At 35.2% G+C, this 22,278-nt stretch overlaps 1 long non-coding RNA gene across 1 annotated transcript; it reads left to right on the top strand.

The window, feature by feature from the left end:
• The first annotated feature begins 19,011 nt into the window (after positions 1-19,011).
• LOC136234974 (uncharacterized) lies at positions 19,012-21,395 on the top strand. The gene is made up of 5 exons (XR_010691589.1): positions 19,012-19,170; positions 19,295-19,364; positions 19,816-19,870; positions 19,972-20,052; positions 21,064-21,395. It is a non-coding gene; the product is annotated as an uncharacterized lncRNA (long non-coding RNA).
• Positions 21,396-22,278: the final 883 nt, after the last annotated feature.

Raw genomic sequence — 22,278 nt, 5'->3', positions numbered from 1 at the left:
GCGATCAATTTTCCATCCCCTAACACTACCGAAAACTGGGGAATAGGTTCTTTCTGGTTCTTTCTTTTCCTTCTTCTTCTTTTTTTTTCGAAGAGGTTGCGAGGTCAGCTTGGGGGCTCTTGCTCGGAGTTTGGTCATGCTGACCTTGTCCTTGAGACTTGGTGGGAGTCTCGACGTATTCCTGCTGAGCAGGAGATGGAGGGTTTTCATCGGAGTGATTGCCGTCATAACCAGCTCCAGAGATATTTTGGGAATCCGACATGATTTTTAGGGATTCTTTGAGAGTATTTGAAGATTAGGGATTTAGATAGAAATCAATTTGCTAGAGATTTCAGAGTGTAAAGAGATGTGAGTGGGAATTCTTCCACTATTTATAGAGGGTCGAGTTGATCTGGAACGTTGGAGTAGCCGTTTTACCTCGAGATGATCAAACGACAATAATCTGGAATTTATGACATGTTCGGCGCAGTTGTTTTCTTAATTATTGCAATTACGTCATCCTAGGTGGTTATTTATGGCGCGTGTGCTAGCACTTAATGTTAAATGGAGTTTACTCAGTATTTGGAATTCTAAACGTTTGAAATACTGAGTGCTCAGTTTTATGTAGAAGAGATTTTCATACAGAAGTAACTCAGCCTATAGTAATCACTCAGCATGTATGTCTATTCAGCATAAGCTGATTCTATATTATTCAATTTAGCACAGTTTGAGTAAGTTACTTAGCATGCATTAACTACTCGGCATATAGTATAATCACTCAATATTGATCAAGAATTTATTAAACAGGATTACACATACCAATAGCTTCCCTTAATATGCTGAATTTCTCACGAGCCAGAGGCTTAGTGAAGATATCCGCAAGCTATTCATCTATAGGTACGTAGGTCAGCTTGATCTCACCCTTGAGTACATGGTCTCTGATGAAGTGATGCCTTATGCCGACATGCTTCATCCTGCTGTGTTAGATTGGATTTTTGGATAGGTCAATAGCGCTCTTGTTATCGCATTTGACATCAATTATTTCTGTTTTAACACCGTAATCCTCAAGCTGTTGCTTAATCCATAGGACTTGGGCCACACAGCTTCCAACATCAATGTACTCAGCTTCAGTTGTAGACAGGGCAACTGATGACTGCTTCTTGCTGAACCAAGACACTAGACAGCTTCCTAGGAAGTGACATCCTCCAGAAGTGCTCTTACGCTCTAGCTTGTCCCGTCCATAGTCAACATCAGTGCATCCAATGAGTGTGAAGTCATTTGAGTTTGGATACCACAAACCTGCATTAACTGAGCTCTGCAAATATCTAAAAATTCTTTTCACAGCTATAAGGTGTGATTCTCTGGGGTCAGCTTGATATCTAGCGCAATAGCATACTGAGTACTGAATATCAGGTCTACTAGCAGTAAGATAGAGTAGAGAGCCAATCATACCTCGATATAACTTACTGTCTACTGACTTACCTTTCTCATCTGTGCACAGGACAGTATCAGTACCCATTGGAGTTGATATGGGCTTACAATCTTCCATATTGAATTTCTTTAACATTTCTTTGACGTACTTAGACTGACTAATGAAGATGTCATTCTTACCTTGCTTGATTTGAAGTCCAAGGAAGAAGTTGAGTTCGCCCATCATAGACATTTCGAACTCAGTTTGCATCTGTTTACTAAATTCTTTGCACATAGATTCGTCAGTAGCGCCAAATATTATATCATCTACGTAAATTTGTGCCAACAGGGTATTTTTACCCTTCTTCTTAATGAATAAGGTTGTGTCAGCATTGCCTCTGACATAGTTTCGGGTCAGCAGGAAATTGGTCAACCTCTCATACCAAGCACGAGGTGCTTGTTTCAGGCCATACAAGGCCTTCTTGAGTTTATAAACGTGGTTTGGACACTTTGGATCTTCAAACCCAGGAGGCTGACTGACATATACCTCTTCGTTTATAAATCCATTAAGAAAAGCACTTTTAACATCCATTTGTTATAGTTTGAAGTTCATGAAACTAGCATATGCACACAATATACGTATAGCCTCTAACCTAGCAACGGGAGCAAAGGTCTCACCATAGTCAATGCCCTCTTGCTGACTATAGCCTTGGGCTACAAGTCGGGCTTTGTTTTTTACTACATTGCCTTGCTCATTTAGCTTATTTTTAAAGACCCACTTAGTTCCTATGGTCTTTTGATTCCTAGGTTTTGGTACTAAATCCCATACCTCATTTCTTTTGAACTGATCAAGCTCCTCTTGCATAGCATTGATCCAATGTTCGTTGTGCTCATCTTCAGCAAAATTCTTTGGCTCATGAACTGAGACGAATGCAACATTGCTGAGATACTTTCTAAGCTGATCTCTCGTCATCAGCTTGTTGTCAGCATCATCAAGAATGGACTTCTCCGAATGTCCTCTTGGGATTTTTATTTCTTTGGGTAATGTTGAGTTGTCTGGAATAGGTGTTTCTACAATGTCTGTAGGAGTAGTTTGGTCAGCAAAGGTAATTTCGGTTTCGTGCTTACCTTTGGTCAGCCCTTGTACTGATGACTCAGAGGCTCCATTTAGATCAGCAGAAGCTGAGCTTGGTTCATCTTCAGTGGACTGAGTTGTCTTTCCTGCAGGGTCAGTTTCATCGAACTCGATATGGACAGACTCTTCTACAACTTGAGTTCGTTTATTATACACCCTATATGCTTTACTGTTAGTTGAGTACCCTAAAAAGATCGCTTCGTCAGCTTTAGCATCAAATTTAGCAAGGTTATCTTTTGTGTTGAGTATAAAACATTTACACCCAAAGGCACGAAAGTAGCCAATGTTGGGCTTCCGTCCTTTCCAAAGTTCATATGGGGTTTTCTTAAGGATAGGTCTAACTAAAGCCCTATTGAGTATATAACATGCTGTGTGGACAGCTTCACCCCAGAAGTACTTTGGAAACCTATTTTCACTCAGCATTGTCCTAGCAATTTCAACTATTGTTCTGTTCTTCCTTTCAACAACCCCATTTTGTTGAGGCGTCCTAGGAGCAGAAAAGTTATGGTCAATGCCACTGACTTCATAGAATTCGTCAAACTGTTGATTTTTGAATTCTCCCCCATTATCACTTCTAATATGAGCTACTCTTAGGTCTTTGTCATTTTCAAGCTTTTTAATCAATGTTGTGAACATCTCAAATATTTCATCCTTGCTACTCAGCAAGATGATCCAAGTATACCGAGAGAAATCGTCTATAATGACTAAGGAAAATTTCTTACCTCCCAAGCTGAGTGGCTGGACAGGTCCGAAAAGATCCAAATGTAGTAATTCCAATGGTCTCTTGGTTGAGACAATGTTTTTACTTTGAAAGGACTTTTTCGTTTGTTTACCTTGCTGACAAGCATTACATAATTGATCTTTTTCAAATTTCAATTTGGGCAATCCCTCAACTAGTTGCTTTCTAGCTAATTTGGCAAGGAGGTCCATGCTTATATGACCAAGTCTCCTATGCCATAGCCAGAAGTTATCCTCTTTAGATACTAAGCATATATTTTTGGAAAACTGTTTTTCTAAACTCAACATATATACATTGTCAACCCGAGGGGCAGTTAAAATCAAATTGTTTTTTTCCCTCGAGTATCCGACACTGAGTTGCATCAAATATAACTTGTCTACCGTTGTCACACAGCTGAGCTACGCTCAATAGGTTATATTTGAGACCCTTAACTAAGGAGACTGACTCAATAGTGGGGTTACCTTCGATAGTACCTGACCCTACTATCTTACCCTTCTTATTGTCTCCAAAGCTTACGTTACCACCTCGTTTAAGCTCAAGTGTGATGAACTGAGTTTCATCACCAGTCATATGCCTCGAGCATGCGCTGTCAATATACCAAAGCTTTGACTTCTCCGCGCATCTCAGGCTCACCTGCATTTTAAATCATTCATCTTTAGGTACCCAATTCTTTTTGGGTCCTCGTGGGTTAGCATAGACAGGTGCAAAGTCATGTTTTAATTTGTGACGGCATACTTTTATGGTGTGGCCTTATTTACCACAGAAGTCACAATGAGTTACCCTTTTAGGGTGACTTTGTTTTTTGTCAGCACCATTGTGCTGAGCATGCCAACATACCTTAGTGGTATGCCCTTTCTTTTCGCAGAATTCACATTGGACAATCCGCTTGTTATACCAACACACATCTGTTGTGTGTCCCCTTTTCCCACAACAGTCACACTGAGTGAACTGTCTACGCTGACCAGTACCTGAGTACTCAGCATGAGATTTATTTGAACTTTTTATTTGGTTCTGTAGGTTTGTGACATTCTTTTTCAGTTTCTTTGAATCTGATTGGACTTCCGAGACAAACTTGTGCATAATTTCCATGTTGCTATGCAAAGTTGAGTTGTCTTGGAGAAGATATCGAAGGTTGCTAAGTTTGACCTCTTCAATCTCGTCACACCACCTGCTGAGTGCCTTTATTTTCTTATTACACTTTTTAGTCAGTGTATATAAATCACTCAGAGCGTTAACCATTTCATTTCTAAGCAAGTGTAAGGATGTTACCTCATTTGAGTATTCCTCCTGTTCAGATTCTTCAGAGAGGTCAGCTTGCTCAGATCGAGTATGGTCAGCAGCGTCATCGGCCATAAAACATATGTTTGCTGACTCGGTGGCATCAGCTTCAGATGATGTTGACTCATCGCTGTCACTCCATGTGGCCACCATTGCCTTTTTGCTTCCCTTCTTTTCTTTCTTCAGATTAGGGCAGCTTGACTTAATGTGCCCAGTTTGATGGCACTCAAAGCACGTGACAGGCTTGGAGCTGTCCTTTTTGTATTTGTCACTGGACTTAGCTTTGTACCTATCGCCTCTTCTGAATGGCCTCTTACTGTTCTTTTCATTCTTTCTGAACAACTTCTTCATCTTCCTTGTGAACATGGCCGTTTCCTCATCATCTGATGAGTCAGCTTCGGTTGAGTCAGCTTTCATGACAAGTGATTTTTGTTTCTTGTCCTCTGACTTTTCTTTTGCTTCGAAGTTTTTCATAGAGATCCCATGAGTCAGCAGAGATCCGATCAGCTCGTCATATTTATATGTGGTCAAGTCTTGGGCTTCCTCCACAGCCGTTTTCTTAGCTTGCCAGCTCTTGACTTCTCAAGATTTTCTTCACCTGTTCCTCTTCGGTGAAATTCTTCCCGAGCCTCTTGAGCTCATTTATGATATTTGTGAATCTTGAGTTCATCTCTAAGATGTCTTCGTTTTTGTTCATCTCGAACAGCTCATAGAGTCTCATGTGCTGGTTTACCTTAGATTCCTTCACTTTGCTCGAGCCTTCATAGGTCACCTCCAGCTTCTTCCATATCTCCTGTGCTGACTCGCAACCTGAAATCTTATTGAACTCTGCAGCATCTAGAGCATAGTGAAGCATATTGATAGCCGAAGCGTTATTTTGTAATTTCTTAAGGTCATCTTCTGACCACTCAGTTTCACTCTTAACAACTTTCTCATCGTTAACAGTTTTATAAGGCACATATGGGCCTTGAACTATTGCAAGCCATGTATTCATGTTTGTGGCTTGAATAAAGTTCTTCATCCTATTCTTCCAGAATGTATAATTAGATCCAAAGAATAGGGGAGGCCGACTAATTGATAATCCTTCAGGGAGTATCTGTGTTGTTTGGTTCCTTGGAAGGAAACGAGTGCTGTTCTCAGCCATTTATCGTGATCAGCTCAAGATAGTTATATCTTTGAGTAGTGAGCTTATTAGGCTCTGATACCACTTGTTGGTCCCGTGTGATTAGTTTCAAGGGGGGGGGGGGTTAGGAACTAATATAACTTTTTCTTTTTAATTATGCTGACTTGATATAATTCTTCGAGTTTCACAACTCAGTTTTGGTTAGGGGTGGGCAAAAAACCGATCAAACCGGTAACCGATAATCCGAACCGGAAAAAGCGGTTAACCGAACCGACGGTTTTGTTATAGGATTGAAAATATATTCTGGTTTCAGTTTCGGTTTGAGGTGTTCAAAAACCGCGGTTTACGGTTAACCGAACCGTTTAATATATATATATATATATATATATATATATTTATTTTTTTTTTAAAAATATTATATACCTATACTATACTATTATAACATTATTTATACAGTACTAATACTTTATACAAATATATACATATATAAAAAAATATATTATATATAAATTAATTATTATACTTATTCTTTTCAAACATAACCTTATGAATTCATTATTCTTTCTTTTGTCTAAAAAAACGAAACCCTAAACTAAGAGAAGAACAAAGGAGCCAGCCGCAACCACCACCACCTACCTAGCGATCTCCATCCTCCACCGCAGTTCCTCCATCCATTCCTCCACCATCGTTTCTCCACCATTCATCCCTTCCGAGTGCTCTCATTCCCTCACCGTCTCGCACAGCGTCGGTCCATCTTGAATAGTGTCATTATGTATCGCAGAGAGTCTCGCACATCGTTATTCTGTCTCGTCGTTCTATTCCGTCTCACACAGTGATGTAAGTAAATTTCTGGGTTAAATTTCTACTTATGTTTGTGCAACTAAATTTTCTGGGTTAAAGTGCAACTAATGTATGGGTTTTTGCTAATGTCTGGGTTTAATTTCAATTCATGTTTGTGCAACTAAATTTAAGGGTTTAATTTGTAATGCTAATGTTTGTGCAACTAAATTTATTGTCTGCTAACGCTAATGTTTGTGGTGCTAAATTTCCGAGTTTAATTTGTCAGTTAATGCTAATGTTTGTGCAACTAAATTTGTCTGTTAATGCTAATGTTTGTGCAATTAAATTTATGGGTTTAATTTGTCTGCTAATGCTAATATTAATGCTAATGCCTGTGCAACTAAATTGTATGCTAATGCTAACTAATGTATGCTTTTTTTCTAATGTTTGTCTGCTAACATTTGCTAATGCTAATGTCTACTAATGTCTACTAACATTTGCTAATGCTAATGTTTGCTATTTAGTTTAACTTTTTATTATTATTTTTTTTTGCAGAGTCTTGTGTCACTGATAATCACAATTGAATGATGATTGAGAAGAGACGATGTGAGGAATAGGATGATCGAGAAGTTGTAATGAATTAATGTTGTAATAAGTACTTTGATGTATTGAAATTGCTAATGGTTTGAATATTTCTTTACGTTTTAAATGTAAACTTAATGGATTCTTTATTTAGTTCGGTACTTACGTTTGAATTCTGAACTTCTATATGAATCCATTTCGTTTGGAATTTGAAATTAGATGTATTTTAATATTGTTTAAAAATTTAGGTTTGGGTAAAAAATTATGGTTAACCGTTGATTTTTGGTTAACCAGTGAGAATTGGTTAAAAACCGTTAATCGAAAAACCTAACCGAAATTAATGGTTAACCGATCATATGGTTAACCGATAACTATGGACCGGTTTCGGTTTGGATGGTTAAAAAATCGATAGTTTTGGTTCGGTTAATTTTTTTACCCTATGGACCGGTTAACCGAACCGTGTCCACCCCTAGTTTTGGTCAGCACGGCCGAGTGAGGCGTAAAACGGTTTTAGCCAGATACTGACTAGAACTATTTTACTTGCGAGTTGGGAAATGACACTTTTGTGGTCAGCTTCCAACTCAGCACTCTAATTTACTCAGTGTCAGCTTAAACAGTTTATATACTGAGTAAATATAACAAGCAACACATACAGATATATTTTGAGAGAGAGTTAGAAATGACTCAGCACGACTTATCCTGGTTCGGCCTCTCAGCCTACGTCCAGTCCCCAGAATCCCTCTGGGCTTTTTCAATCCAATACTGAGCTTTTTAAAGGTAGAGCACAAACCGTTTACAAGGAAGTTGAATATGCAAGAGTACCTTCCTCTATTCGTCTACTCAACTCCTACTAAGTGCTATAACCGAACACCTAGATTTCTCTACCACTGAGTACTTAAAACCGAGTACTCAGCACACCTCTCTCAATTTTACAATTGATAAAAACTTGTTCTTTTTCAGACAAAGAACACTTTAGATGATTACAAAAATCACTCTAGCTTTTACACAGAGATAGAAATTTGGTGTCAGATCTTTTTCTTGTTTTGATGTGCTTTGTATGTATATCTTTTTCACTTGTGTTTTCGGCAAAAGATCCAAGAAGTGTACTTGTCCTTTTATAGTTGAAATCTGAAGACACAATCATTTGAATTAGGATCTATCCGTTGAATTCAAACGGTCCTTTCTTGCGACATGTTCTGGTCAGCTTCAGATTTGCAGGCCAATCCTGTCGTCTGAATTCCGCAGGCGCCAGGCTTGTCTTCTTCTCGCAGGTTTGTCTTCTTGTACAGGTTTCATCTTTTTGATGGCGAACATTTGACTTATGCATCTCGAAATTAACTCTTTGTGTAATTCCAAAGTTTCTATTATTGGTGCAGACAGTTGTCGGATCTTGTCTTTTAGCAAACAGATCATTGGTGCTGTCTTAAAAATCATTTAGCATGACTTTGATAACCGTTGTCTTTGATTGTTGCCAATTCCGATACTGAGTTGCCTTTCACTCAGCTTCCATGGTCAGCTTCGTTCTGCAAGATATAGTTCCGAAGAAGACTTCTCTTCTTTTATGCTGAGTTGCTCTTTACTCAGCTTCTGTGATTAGCTTCATTTGTAAGCTTCGGTTCTGAAGAAGACTTTCCTTCTTTCGTACTGAGTTATTCTTTACTCAGCTCGTGCTATGTAGTCATACTGACTATGTTCTGTCTTAATTTGATTTCTGTTCTTATAAATATTTTTATACTTAACATTGAACAAACGCATTAGTACAATTAAATCAAAGCACTTAAATTTAATTGTCTTAATCATGGATTAACTTAAATAATTTTGTCAAATCAAAATCATGTTGGAAAGGTGTTTCAACACTAACCTTTCCATCCATGTCTGTCTTCTTCTTGAAGATCCACCTGCACCCAATGGGTTTGATCCCTTCGGGTGGATCAACCAAAGTCCACACTTGGTTAGTATACATGGAGTCCATTCAGAATTTATGGCTTCAAGCCATGCTTTAGATTCTGGACTAGTAAGAGCTTCTTCGTGGGTTTTGGGTTCATCGTCTAACACGGGAACCAGTTCGTCATCTCCCACTAGAAAACCATATCTAATTGGGAGTTCACGAATTCTTTAAGACCTACGAGTGGGATATGACACTTGTGTTTCATCTAGTGAAACAGGTTCAGGTTCAACTTCTTCCGCGTTTTCAATATGTGATTCCTCTTGAACTTCCTCAAGTTCAATCACGCTTCCATTCTGTGTTTCTTCCAGAAACTCTTTCTCTAGAAACACCGCGTGTTTGGATACTATTACCTTTTGGTCATCTGGATGATAAAAGTAATATCCCATGGTTTCCATTGGGTATCCAATGAAGAAACACTTGTCAGATTTGGGATCTAATTTATCTGACACAATATGTTTGACGTATGCTGAACATCCCCATATTCTCATGAAAGAGAAGATGGGTTTTCTACCAACGAATAGTTCGAATGGTGTGGAACTGGCAGATTTGGTTGGAACTCGGTTTAAGGTAAATAGGGCAGTTTCTAGGGCATAGCCCCAGAATGATTTTGGAAGAGAAGTGGTGCTCATCATGGATCGTACCATATCTAGTAAGGTGCAATTTCTCCTTTCTGATACACCATTGTGTTGTGGTGTATAAGGAGGTGTCCATTGTGAGCATATTCCACATTCATTTAGATAACTCATAAATTCTTCAGAAAGATATTCTCCACCTCGATCAGATCGAAGTATCTTGATAGTCTTTCCTGTTTGATTCTCAACTTCATTCTTAAAGCATTTGAATTTCTCAAAAGCTTCTGACTTGTGCTTCATCAAATAGATATAACCATATCTGGTATGATCATCTATGAAGCTAATGAAGTATCTGAATCCTCCTCTTGCTTGGACTGACATAGGACCACATACATATGAATGTATTAATCCTAGAGTGTCTGATACACGCTGACCTTTATTGCTAAAGGGTGTCTTTGTCATTTTTCCTTTTAAACATGACTCACATGTTCCCATTGATTCAAAATCAATTGATTCTATAAGCCCATCTTGATGTAGCTTAAGCATGCGTCTCTGGTTTATATGGCCTAAACGACAATGCCATAAGTAAGTTGAATTATCTAATCTAAGTCTTTTGGTATCAATTGTGAAAGCAGAAACTTTATCATTCAAAATATAAATCCCATTTAATGATATTCCTGAAAAATAGAAAATATTATTTCTATAAAATTCACAACCATTGTTCTTAATTGAAACATGAAAGCCATCATCAACCAGATAGCTAATAGAAATAATGTTACGAGACATCTCTGGAACATACAAACAGTTCCTTAATTCTATTACAAGCCCAGAGGGCAAACTCAAAACATAATCTCCAATTGCGAGGGCGGCAACTCTTGCTCCATTTCCTACTCGCAAGTTTATGTCTCCTTTCTTTAATTCCCTAGTCTGCTTTAGTTCCTGCATATTCATACAAATATGAGATCCACACCCGGTATCTAATACCCAAGATTCAGACGGCGAAATTGAGTTAATTTCAATATAGAACATACCAGAAGTTGAAGCACCGTTCTTTCCCTTCTTGAGAGAAGCTAGGTACTCTTTGCAATTTCTCCTCCAATGCCCATCTTTACCACAAAAGTGGCATTCCCCTGTGGGCTTCTTAACTTGCTTTCCTTTGGCCTGGGCTGACTTACCTCCCTTGTTCTTCTTGGGATATTTAGGATTGGGAAAATTCTCAACTCTTCTTTGATCCCTCAATCACAAGAGCAGGTACCACCTTATCTTTCTTCAGGTTGGGCTCAACAGTCTTGAGCATATTGGCAAGCTCTTCAAGAGAGGTATGTAAGTCATTCATTTGGTAGTTCATGGTGAACTGTGAATAACTTTCTGGGAGGGATTGAAGAAGCAAGTCTTCACTTAGTTCATGATCCATCGCAAAGCCAATACTTGAAAGTTTGGTGATATAGCCAATCATCTTGACACAATGTGTCATAACAGATGTGCCCTCTTGCATCCTGCAGCGAAACAACAGTTTTGATATCTCAAAACGTTCACACCGAGTCTGTTTTCCAAACAACTCCTTTAAGTGCATGATAATAGAATAGGCATTCATCTCCTCATGTTGCCTTTGCAGATCTAGTGTCATTGATGCAAGTATGATGCACCCGGCGTGTTCATCATCAGATTTATGCTTCTGATAGGCATCAATCTCTTCAATGGGTGCATCATCGGCCGGAAGAACGGGTATCGATGTATCCAGTACATACCGTATCTTTTCGAACTTCAAAACAATTTTGAGGTTACGAAACCAGTCGGTGAAGTTTGAACCATTCAACTTGTTATCGGTAAGGATATTTCTTAGATCGGTTTTCGACATGATTGTTTTAGAGTACGATTTGATAAAATTAACCTGAGAGTGAGAAAAGTGACGGATGTTATTCATTTGTTTAATTCACTTACAATTTAAATACGTTGGACTTTTATGTTTTTAAATTGCTCCCACTATTTTACCAAATTAATAACCCTCTATATTCATTCGAAGGATATTCACAATTCCTTTAGTGAGCTAGAATCCTAACTCCTGAAATTTCACCTTGAGTTTACTCAACAAGCTAGTTTTATTCATTAGGTAGATTCATGTAATCAATCACATCAAAACATGTGATTTCTAGGTTGTTGGGTTACTAACCACATTAGTAACTGATATGTGTCGTCTATCAATCCCAACCATATTGCCCATTAGGTTAAAACAACATGAGTTTACTCATCCAATTATTCTATCCTAATTTAAGCATTACCCCATATTCGTGAAAAACAATTTTTTCGATAATTCAGGTGTTACCATAAGACCCCGAGCTTGAGTTTACTCAACAACCCAAAGGCCCCCAGTACTGTCGGCTGAATTATAATATTAGGGAGGGGCAACCGATTTTAATAACTTGCTTATTTACTTAACTTTTGATTAGTGAGGGATTTTATTTAAGTCTCATAATCTAACCTAGTCTTGATTTGCTTTAGCACATATCAAACATTCATACATTCAACATTGACAATTATGGACATATCTCTAAGTTTATTCTGTTGAGCCAGAAACGGAATAAAGGGTCACCCTAGGGAAATACTAACTATTACATATTTCTCTTTGGGTCCTCCGTCTTCTCCTTGGCGCCTTGAATTACAACAATATTCAATTTCTAAGAAACTTCAATTTACTTGAAGGGATTTGGATGAGAAGAGAAATACAATAGAGGGTAAGAGAAGGCAGGACACGCAGGTCCTATTTAAAATACCAAAATACTAAATAACTATTATAGAGGGTCTAATATGTCCATAACGCCAAACATGCAAAGACTCAATTAAATTTAATTTAATTGGTTGATTACATAAACTATTTATGTAATATTTGAGTTAATCAAATTAACAACTTAAATTAATTTACATCCAATTTTAATTATGCATACCCTAATTAATTCGTACAATTCATTTAATGATTTGAATTACTTATATCAAATATTTATGTAAAACAAACTTTTAAATAAATTGGTTTTGATAATCAAAACAAATTATTATATTATGAAACATATACATATATATATATATATATTTAAAACCTGGGCTTGTTTCAAAACAATTTTAAAAACCCGTATCAGTGATTGGGCCAGGCCAATTTAATCGTCCCGACCCAAACGTTAAGGCCATTGCCCTAGGGCAACAGCCGGCACCACGGCGCTGCCGCCTTAACGGCAGCAGCGTCGCACTACTGCTGGTTGCTGCCGCTAGCAGCAACCAGCAATAGTGGCGCCGGGTGGCTGCCTCGCGGCAGCGACCCCGACGCTACTGTTTTATATTTTTTTTATTTAAAATTATATATATACATATAATTGTTTCAAAACAATTTTCAGAATATCAGTTTTTATCTTTCTGATTTAATAAAATAAAACGTTTTAATTATCCAACCATAAAACCTTTAATGTTTTGTTTAAACGATTATCAACCGAAACAATTAGGAGCTATGCATAATCAGTTTTAATTATCAAGTAATCAAAACTTATTTATCTTTAGATTAATTAAACTAACCGATTAATTAATTAACCTAACAATAAATCTATTCAATTTGATTGAAAAAACCCTTTTATTTACATATATGAAATAACAGATTAACATAGGCTCTGATACCAATGTAAGAAAATAGACAAGCCTAGTCATAGCGGAATAATAAAATTTTATCTATTTATCTATTTCCCTTTTCCAAGATCTGTTAATTGTTATTTCATATAAAGAGAGATAGAAAGTAATACCTTTATCGAAGAACTATCTACCGTTGCAAACGAAGTGCCCACAACTTGTTATTATCAACTCGTGAACCACGAACGTTTGATTCAACACAAAACAAAACTAAGCAGTAATCAACCTTTAATAAATAGCAATCGCAATGATTGCCTCTAACAGAAATGGATACGAGATCAAAGAGGGAGTAAGAAATAAAGTAAATTAGCCGAGACGACGACGGAACAATTCCTCCTCCTCTTGTTTCTATGTTGGCCGAAATACTGAGGTTAGGGGGTCTATTTATAGACTTCCGAAACCCTAATCACAGTTGTGTTAGGAATTTAATTAATTGGAATCTTATTCTGAATAGGATTCCTAATTAGATAATTAAATAAACACTTTAATATTATCTAAACAATAACTAATTATATTTAGATAATTATTATTAATCAAATTAATAATTAATTAATGTTAGGGATAATTAATTAGAGTTTTAATTGCATAAAATATCCAATTAATATTATCAGATAATTCTTTAGTTTAATTCATAATCATAATCTAATTATAATTATTAAACTAAATTAATATCCCTAACTAATATGTAAATTTCGGCCCATGTGTCTGTGTCCCGCTAATTACGTTTTCGTCCTCCGTTTCCAAGTCCCATATGCGACCCATTAGGTTCTTTATTGCCACTAGCCGTATATATCCTTTGAAATTATTCATCACGATTAATTCCAACATATATATAACGGAATACCGTCGCGAACTGTTACTAGCAGAACCTATGATATTCCCCCAGAGCAATTAAGAAGTCAGGTTGATAACTGACGTTAACCTTTCTGTATTAGGTACAGTATAATACGATCCTTCATCAACTATATCCTGTCAGTCAATTCCTTATAACCATGGAATGTGTCAAGGTTACATATAACGAAGAGTCCGGTTTTACTTGTACAGGTTGAATTCACTCTGAAAAGATAAGTTAAGTGAAATGTTCATTTCTACTCTTAACTGTATCACCTTGCAAGGATTTCAGTCAATTCACCACAAGCGGCCATTTGGATATATCTCCCACTTACCGGGAGTGACGAATGCTCAATCTGACATTAACTATTCTGCAATTACTTTGTGTGATACCCAACCCTGCTCTCACACACCCTAGGCTCTCACCTATTGGATCGTGCTCGCACAGAATCAAAGTATCAGACTCCATAATCCAGAATCACTAATTAACGAATGTTTGAGTCTGAGGATTAGTTATACCTACTAATACCAATGAGATGAACAGTTGACACATTAGATAAATCAATCCATTCTGTTATCTCAAGTCGGGTCCCAATCCTAATGAACTCCTTCACCGGATCCATGTAACTGTCTAGATATCCGAATATCTAAATCTTGTGAGATCAGCTTTCTGTCTCGACAGAAAACACCGTTACATGCAAGTCTCAACAGCAATATGCCAACCCCTATAACATATCACTTGACTTGGGTTTACTTTAAGTCTATTGGTCTATTATAAAGTACAGCCTCACTTCATGCTTGTATGAACACTTTATAACTACTTAAATAAACTTAGAGTTACTTTCTTTATGAAAGATTCTTGCCTTTATATATAGTTTCATTTTAATGCTATATATCTGATTAATCAAATGATCAAATAAACAATTTATTCATTAATATTAATATCCTAAAACAATTGTCTTTAGGACACTAAACTCCAATAGAATTGAATATGTATGAACTGATTAAACATGTTCTGATTTGACTTGCATTAGATGTTTAATTCAAGTTAGACATGAATAGGTATAAACTGATTAACATGTATGCACAAGTTAGACAAACAAGTTGAACTATTAAGCTTGTTGTTTGTTTAACTAATTAATGTTCTGTTGTAACTTGAATATGTGTTTCACCCATATTTTAATTTAGGCCAATTTCGTAATTAATCTACTTAATTTGGCCCAAATTAAAATAATTGATGGAGTTTAGGGGCAATTAGGTAATTAGGAAATTTAATTTGGCTTGGATTTGGTATTATTTTGCCAATTGTATCCTTTTTTTGTCAAAATGTGTGAGAAATTAGAAGTATTGGACCGATTTGGTATTTTACCAATTATTCTGGCTGAATTAGGTAATTAACCCATTAAATACATGATGGAGCTATACAAATTCGTGGAAGTTGGGAAGTTGAGGAGTGGAGATAGTGGGGAGGTAGTGGAGCTGAAACATGGGTTAGTGGGGGAAAGCAGTTATGGAACATCCTTGCTGAGCAGTTACAGAACTTTCTCACTGAAACGTGAAACTTACTTGATGAAATGTGAAACTTTCTTGATGGACAGTTTTCAATATATTTGTTACAGAAGAAAAGTATAATTCAGCAGCAAAAAACAGTTAGTGGATGAGAGTAGTTATAGAACTTATTGGAACTTTCTCACTAAAACGTGGAACTTACTTGATGGACATTTACCTACTTATATTTACTGTATAAATACAAGTTTTGGCAGCAGGGAGAAGGAGCCAACTCAATCAACAATCAAAACAATCAACAAAACTCAACAATGACTCAAAAGTCTTAACAAAATCTCTACAACAATCTTGCCAATCTCTTTCGATTTTCAATTGCTTTAGTTCTACGAACTTTCTTGCAATTTTAAATTTCAAGTTCTTCCAATTCAATTCCTATATCTGTAATCCTTTCAATTTCAGAATCTCAATTCCAATTATTCAAGCATTCTTTTTTATTCTCAATTTCAATTTCGGCATCGTTTCCTTCAATTAATCTCGATATTTGTAGTTATAATTGACGAACTTTAGGTTGTTTTATGTCCTTTAAGTCTTTTATACAATCTTTTGATCTAGAAGTTAGATTTCCAATTTTTGTAAGTTTTCCACAAACTTTCTGGCACGCTCGACACAATCCAATTCACACAAAAAAAGGTGTTCAACAATATGTATATGAAATGTTCTTGTTGTTTGTATTTCAAAATTAATGTCCTAGTTTGAATTGAATATGTATGAACTGATTAGCATGCTCTGGTTTGACTTGAATATGTATGAATTGATTAGCATGCTTATATACGAGGCGTGTACATGCAGACTATTCTGTTGTGACTTGAATAGGTATGAGCTGATTAAGCTTGCTCCGATTTGACTTACATTAGATGTCTAATTCAAGTTAGGCATGAATAAGTATGAACTGATTAGTATATATGCACAAGTTAGACAAACAAGTCAGGAATGAATAGATATGAACTGATTAGCATGTATGCACAAGTTAGACAAACAAGTTGAACTATCAAGCTTGATGTTTGTTTGACTGTTTAATGTTCTGTTGTGACTTGAATAGGTATGAACTGATTAAGCTTGCTCTGATTTCACTTGCATTATATGTCTAATTCAAGTCTGGCATGAATAAGTATGAACTGATTAGCATGTATGCACAAGTTAGATAAACAAGTTAAACTATTAAGCTTTATGTTTGTTTCACTGATTAATGTTATGCTGTGACTTGAATAGGTATATGAAATGGTCTTGTTGTTTGTATTCAAAATTAATTTTTTGTTATGAATTGAATAGATACGAACCGATTAACATGCTCTGGTTTGACTTGCATTAGATGTCTACTTTGTATTTCAAAATAGGAATAAGTTGTTCATTACAGAATATGACATATGTGAACAAGTTAGGCATGAATAGGTATGAACTAATTAACATGTATGCACAAGTTAGACAAACAAGTTGAACTGATTAAGCTTGATGTTTGTATTTCAAAAGTAATATTCTGTTGTGACTTGAATAGGTACGAAATGATTAATATACTCTGGTTTGACTTGCGTTAGATGTCTACTCTGTATTTCAAAATAAGAATAAGTTGTTCATTACATCATATGACATATATGAACAAGTTAGATAAACAAGTTAGGCACAAATAAGTATGAACTGATTAGCATGTATGCATAAGTTAGACAAACAGGTTGAATTATTAAGCTTGATGTTTATTTGACTGATTAATATTCTGTTGTGACTTGAATATGTATATGAAATGTTCTTGTTGTTTGTATTTCAAAATTAATGTTATGTTATGAATTGAATAGATACGAACTGATTAACATGCTCTGGTTTGACTTGCATTAGATGTCTACTTGTATTTCAAAATAGGAATAAGTTGTTCATTACACAATGACATATATTCTCATATATTATTAATTGTATCAAATAATTAGCTTGAGCTCCCTCTTATTCTTCCTAAAAATTGAAAACTCAACAAAAATTATGACATGTCGAAATATAAAAAATATATATTTTACAAGTATTAAAGCAGAAAAAAAATTAGACAAAAAAATCTTATCGGTTTCATCATTTTATCTATTCTTCTAGGTACAATGTTGTTTTTATCTTCTCTAATCTATTTTAACCGTTTAAACCTAATTGAAAAGCACATTTGATTCCAATTTCCAATCAAAGAATCGAAGCATATAAATATTAAATATAATATCAGTTTAAGAGAGTGTTTGGTTGAGTCAAAAAGTATTAAGGAATGAGAATGAGAATGAGTTATTTCTCTTTATAGTGTTTGGTTAATTAAATTTAATAATGGAATAGGGTAGTGATTTCCTTTCTAATCGGTAAATTTGATTCCAATAGGAATCAAAAACTGTTTTTCCTCTTATCCACGCACATGGCAAGTTTATTTGTTTATTTGTTTTTTATTTATTTTTCTTTTTATAATGTTTTCTGTTTTTTTTGTTTTTTTTTACTATAATGTTCATTATTTAATATATTAATATATTGTGAAATATTATTTTATTGTTAATATTTTTTTTTAATATGTTGTATAATATAAATTGATTTTTGTTGTTCAATTTTGTTATTATTAATGGTATTTATTTATTTATTTATTTTATAAAAAATGGTTTTTATTTACTTTGTTAAATATATTATTATCTAATTAATTTTAATCTTGTTCGTATTCTGATTCCGATTCTAAAATTTGAACCAAACACTTCTAAAAGTAATTCAATTCCGATTCCGGGTTAAACCAAACAAAATAAATAAATAGGCATTTCGATTATGATTCCGTAGCATTTCGATTGCGATTCCAATTCCAATTCCAAAGTTTGAACCACACACTCCCTAAGATTGGTTTCATTTCATTTTATTCTATTTTCCATTTGAAAATAAAGCTCACGTTGACAATTCAAAATCATACAATTATTGGATTTCACTATAAATCTAAATCTTTGTAAACAACAAATGTAATTCTACTGTGACAATTATGATTTCAGAACAAGAAGGAGATGAAGATTTGATGCAACTTTGGAGATTGGAGACGTGTCGACCGGATCATAAAAGTGGACGTAGAAGAATGGTAGTGCTTCTTATACGGTTTAGATAAAAAAATTGCTATGGAGAAGATGTCTTGAGCAAGAAGAAATGGTAAGGTGAGAGAAAATTTCTAGAGTTAATACATATATTTGTCCTTGTGTTTTTCCGAAAAAACAGATTTGCCCTTATATCAAATAAACCCACTAAAATCTCCCTATATTTTTTAGAAACCTACAAATATACCCTAAACTAACAGAAGTGCGATGTGGCACAAACGGCGTGCCACGTGCGACGCCACGTGATTCCACGTCACTTGCCAACACATGCCCAAACCCTAATTTAACGGTTGAATATATTGAAAGTCAAAATGACCTTTCACTTTCATCTTCATCTCTAGGAAGAAGAACGAAGGCGGCTAGAAAATGGAGGAGAACAACGAGGCTATGTTTTCTTCTCTGGGAAACGAGGAAGCAAAGGAAAATAAACTTGGAGTTTTCTCCAGTCATGTCTTTGTAAATTAGCCCGGCCACTTTAAATCATGAGGTTAGTTTCTTTTGAAATGGTTTCATCTTTCTTCCTATTATTGAATCTCTGTAATTTTTCTTGTTTAATTGATTGAGTGTTTTGGTTTTTAATGGATTATTTTCTATTGATTCTCGTTTTCCAGCTTCAGTGAATATCAATTTTTCTGGGATCCTTATTGCAGGTCGATTTTGGACTTATCACGTCGTCGATCGGTATGATTCAGCTGTAAACCTTGTTTTCTGTGAATGATTTGGGAACTTGTTATTATGCTGCTATTATGTACTTGTATAACTGTTTTTACAAATAATTTTCTATGCTCTTTAAATTTTTCTTGCTCAGATATTTGCCACATGAGAAATTCATAGGCATTAACTTGGTATCCAATGCTTCAAATGAGCATACAGTTTATATATAGTGTGAATAAGGGAATGATCAAATAATGTTCTTTGATATCTTTTGTTGGACAGAAACTAAATATGGTTGCTCATTTCTCAATTGTTTGATGCAATAGCTACTTAATGACACTTTACTTTGTCAAATAAACCTCTGGTTTCTCTAGCTACTTCTGTTGTCTTTATATTTCTTAGTTCTTAAATGTGTAAATTAGTCACAATGAAAACATATAAAGCAGTGGTTTATATCAGCTATCCATCCTGAATGCAGAGTTTTTGTTGCACAAATGGCTACACAAGGGAAGCTCTTGTTGTGGGGAGCCAAGGTTAGACAAATAGGAAGTTAAGGAGAATGCAGGCATGAGTCATGTTTGGTATTGAAATTTCTAATTTGTGGATTCTTTGTGTTATTTTATAATATTTATAGGTTAATAGTCTTATCGACGAGGGACAATTTTGGAGGCTGCTCACTTCTTCTGTTTTGCATGCAAATGTTGGACACCTCATGGTATGTTCTGAGTTTTCCGAGACTCAAAGACTTGGCCTCGAAGTTATTTTCATCCGTTGAATACCAACTCTAAAGTCAACATTAAATAATTTGGAAGAATTGTGTGCTTGTAGTCTATGTTTATATTTAGATATCAAATTTATTATCACGTTTCAATTTCTTGGTGACTTGAAAAATGATGATGACCTCTGTTTATTTGTAATCAAGCATCTAGACTTTTAATTTTAGAAAAGTGAAACCATATCAAATGAGGAAAACAATCAAACCATGGCGGTGAGTCCTTTAGTTCGGTCATAGGTTGAAAACCCTGCTCCATCTTGTCTTGAATCAAACGGAATTGAATAACCTTGTGTAGGGGATAACATGGACTGACTTGGTTCGAAACAGAACTGCTATCCAGTTCCAGAACTGGATACCAATTCTGCTGGTATGCCAAAAGACACATAGTATATGCATCGGAAGTAGACCATTTTTAGCTTTACTATTTAGTTTCTGCAATTTTACTTTGATCTGCCTAACATAACGGACCTGTTTAGTAAGGTTTAAATGTTCCCAAAACAAAAATACTTAACAAAGTGCACAAGCTAAAATTTGGTTTTTTCCTATATACAAATTTCATTTTACCAATATTCTAATAACATATGTTGCACTTGCACAGGCACGAAAACGGAAATGGATAACGGGAAAAGCTATTTAAGAAAATATATATTTAGGAAATGGTATTGGACACGGGAAAGAAACAGAAATCCTATGAAGTTTGCCCATCACAAATAAGATATGAGCATATAGTTTTGATATCTACTGAATTGTTTTGCAGATATGAAACAGCAGTGTTCTCGTCCATGCTCTTCTGTTTCTTTTGCAATATTAACCCATACCAAGAGGATTAGGAACAATTATTTTTTATGAATTCCAAAGCTTCTTTTGTTTCAAGTCATGATAAATGTTTATGACATTCCTATAGTTAATTGGATTGAAGTAAACCTGAACTTTGTACTGCTTGATTTTCAGAACTGTTGATTCAGATGAGGATGATAAAACACCATCGCATAAGAAGAGCGTACCTCAGAAGAAGAAGAAAAGGGGGAGGCCCGTGAGGAAGCAGGAATCTCAAGATTGATAGACATGCTGCTGGGTGTTTGGGCGTTATTGCACCATATGTGAGCAAGGATTATATTGGTTTGGTGTAAAATGTATTATTATGTTCTGCTAACTGATAGTTATCTACACTTTACAGTTGTGTGTAATATTTGTAATATTTTTTTTCATGTTAATCAGTTGTGTGTAATATTTGTAACTGTTACTAATTTGTTAAAAAATAATAGTGTGTAATATTTATTTGACGACTCTTGTCTCAGTAATGCTTCATGCGTGGGGTTTGTTCTTTTTTTCATCTAAACCTTAATAAAAAAAATTAAATCTAAAATTTTAATAAGGAAGAATTTTCATCAGTAAATCTGTCGGTAGGTCTTTTTTGGCGATAAAATTGAAAATATCAACACGTAAAATTTTGTCGTCGTATGAAATTCGTCATAAAATTTCGTCGCTAAAAGATCTGACATGGCAATGTTTAGTTGAGGTGGCAGATGAGGTGGATATGACATGGAAGCTGAGGTGTTGCACTGTTAGTGCCATCTCACCATTCTGTTAGATTATGGCATTTTGCTATTATTTAAAATATATGAGGACATATTAGTGGGTTTATTTGATATAAGGGCAAATCTGTTTTTTCGAGAAAACATAGGGGCAAATATGTGTATTAACCCAAATTTCTAATTAAATCAAAACCAAAATAATGTAAAAGACGAAAATACTCATTTTTAAAATTGTGTTAAGATTTATAATGATTTTTTTTTGTAAAAAAAGATTTACAATGTTTTTGCTAATAGAGTGAATCACAAATATATCAAATCACATAGTTTATTTGATAAAGTTTGAATACAAATTTAATAATTAGATTAATGTGAACGTATAAAGTAGTACATACATTAATATTGGATATTAACTAAACTCAAAAGAAAATTATCTTAAAGCGAATGTATTTGTTCTTTTAAATTTTTTTTTACAGTCTTTAGGTGTAAATCTAAGATAAAAATAATAAAAGTGAAAGATTGTCATACATTTTAATATGGGAATGCGGAATAGTGATCTGGATCTCCGTCGGGAAGGTCTGGCTTCTTCGGGGGTCGGCTCTGCGCGGGGATCGGTCCCTGCGGACACTCCGAA

The sequence above is a fragment of the Euphorbia lathyris genome, chromosome 7 (genome assembly GCF_963576675.1).
Source record: "Euphorbia lathyris chromosome 7, ddEupLath1.1, whole genome shotgun sequence".
Lineage (NCBI taxonomy): Eukaryota > Viridiplantae > Streptophyta > Magnoliopsida > Malpighiales > Euphorbiaceae > Euphorbia > Euphorbia lathyris.
This window is presented reverse-complemented; position numbering and strand designations above follow the sequence as displayed.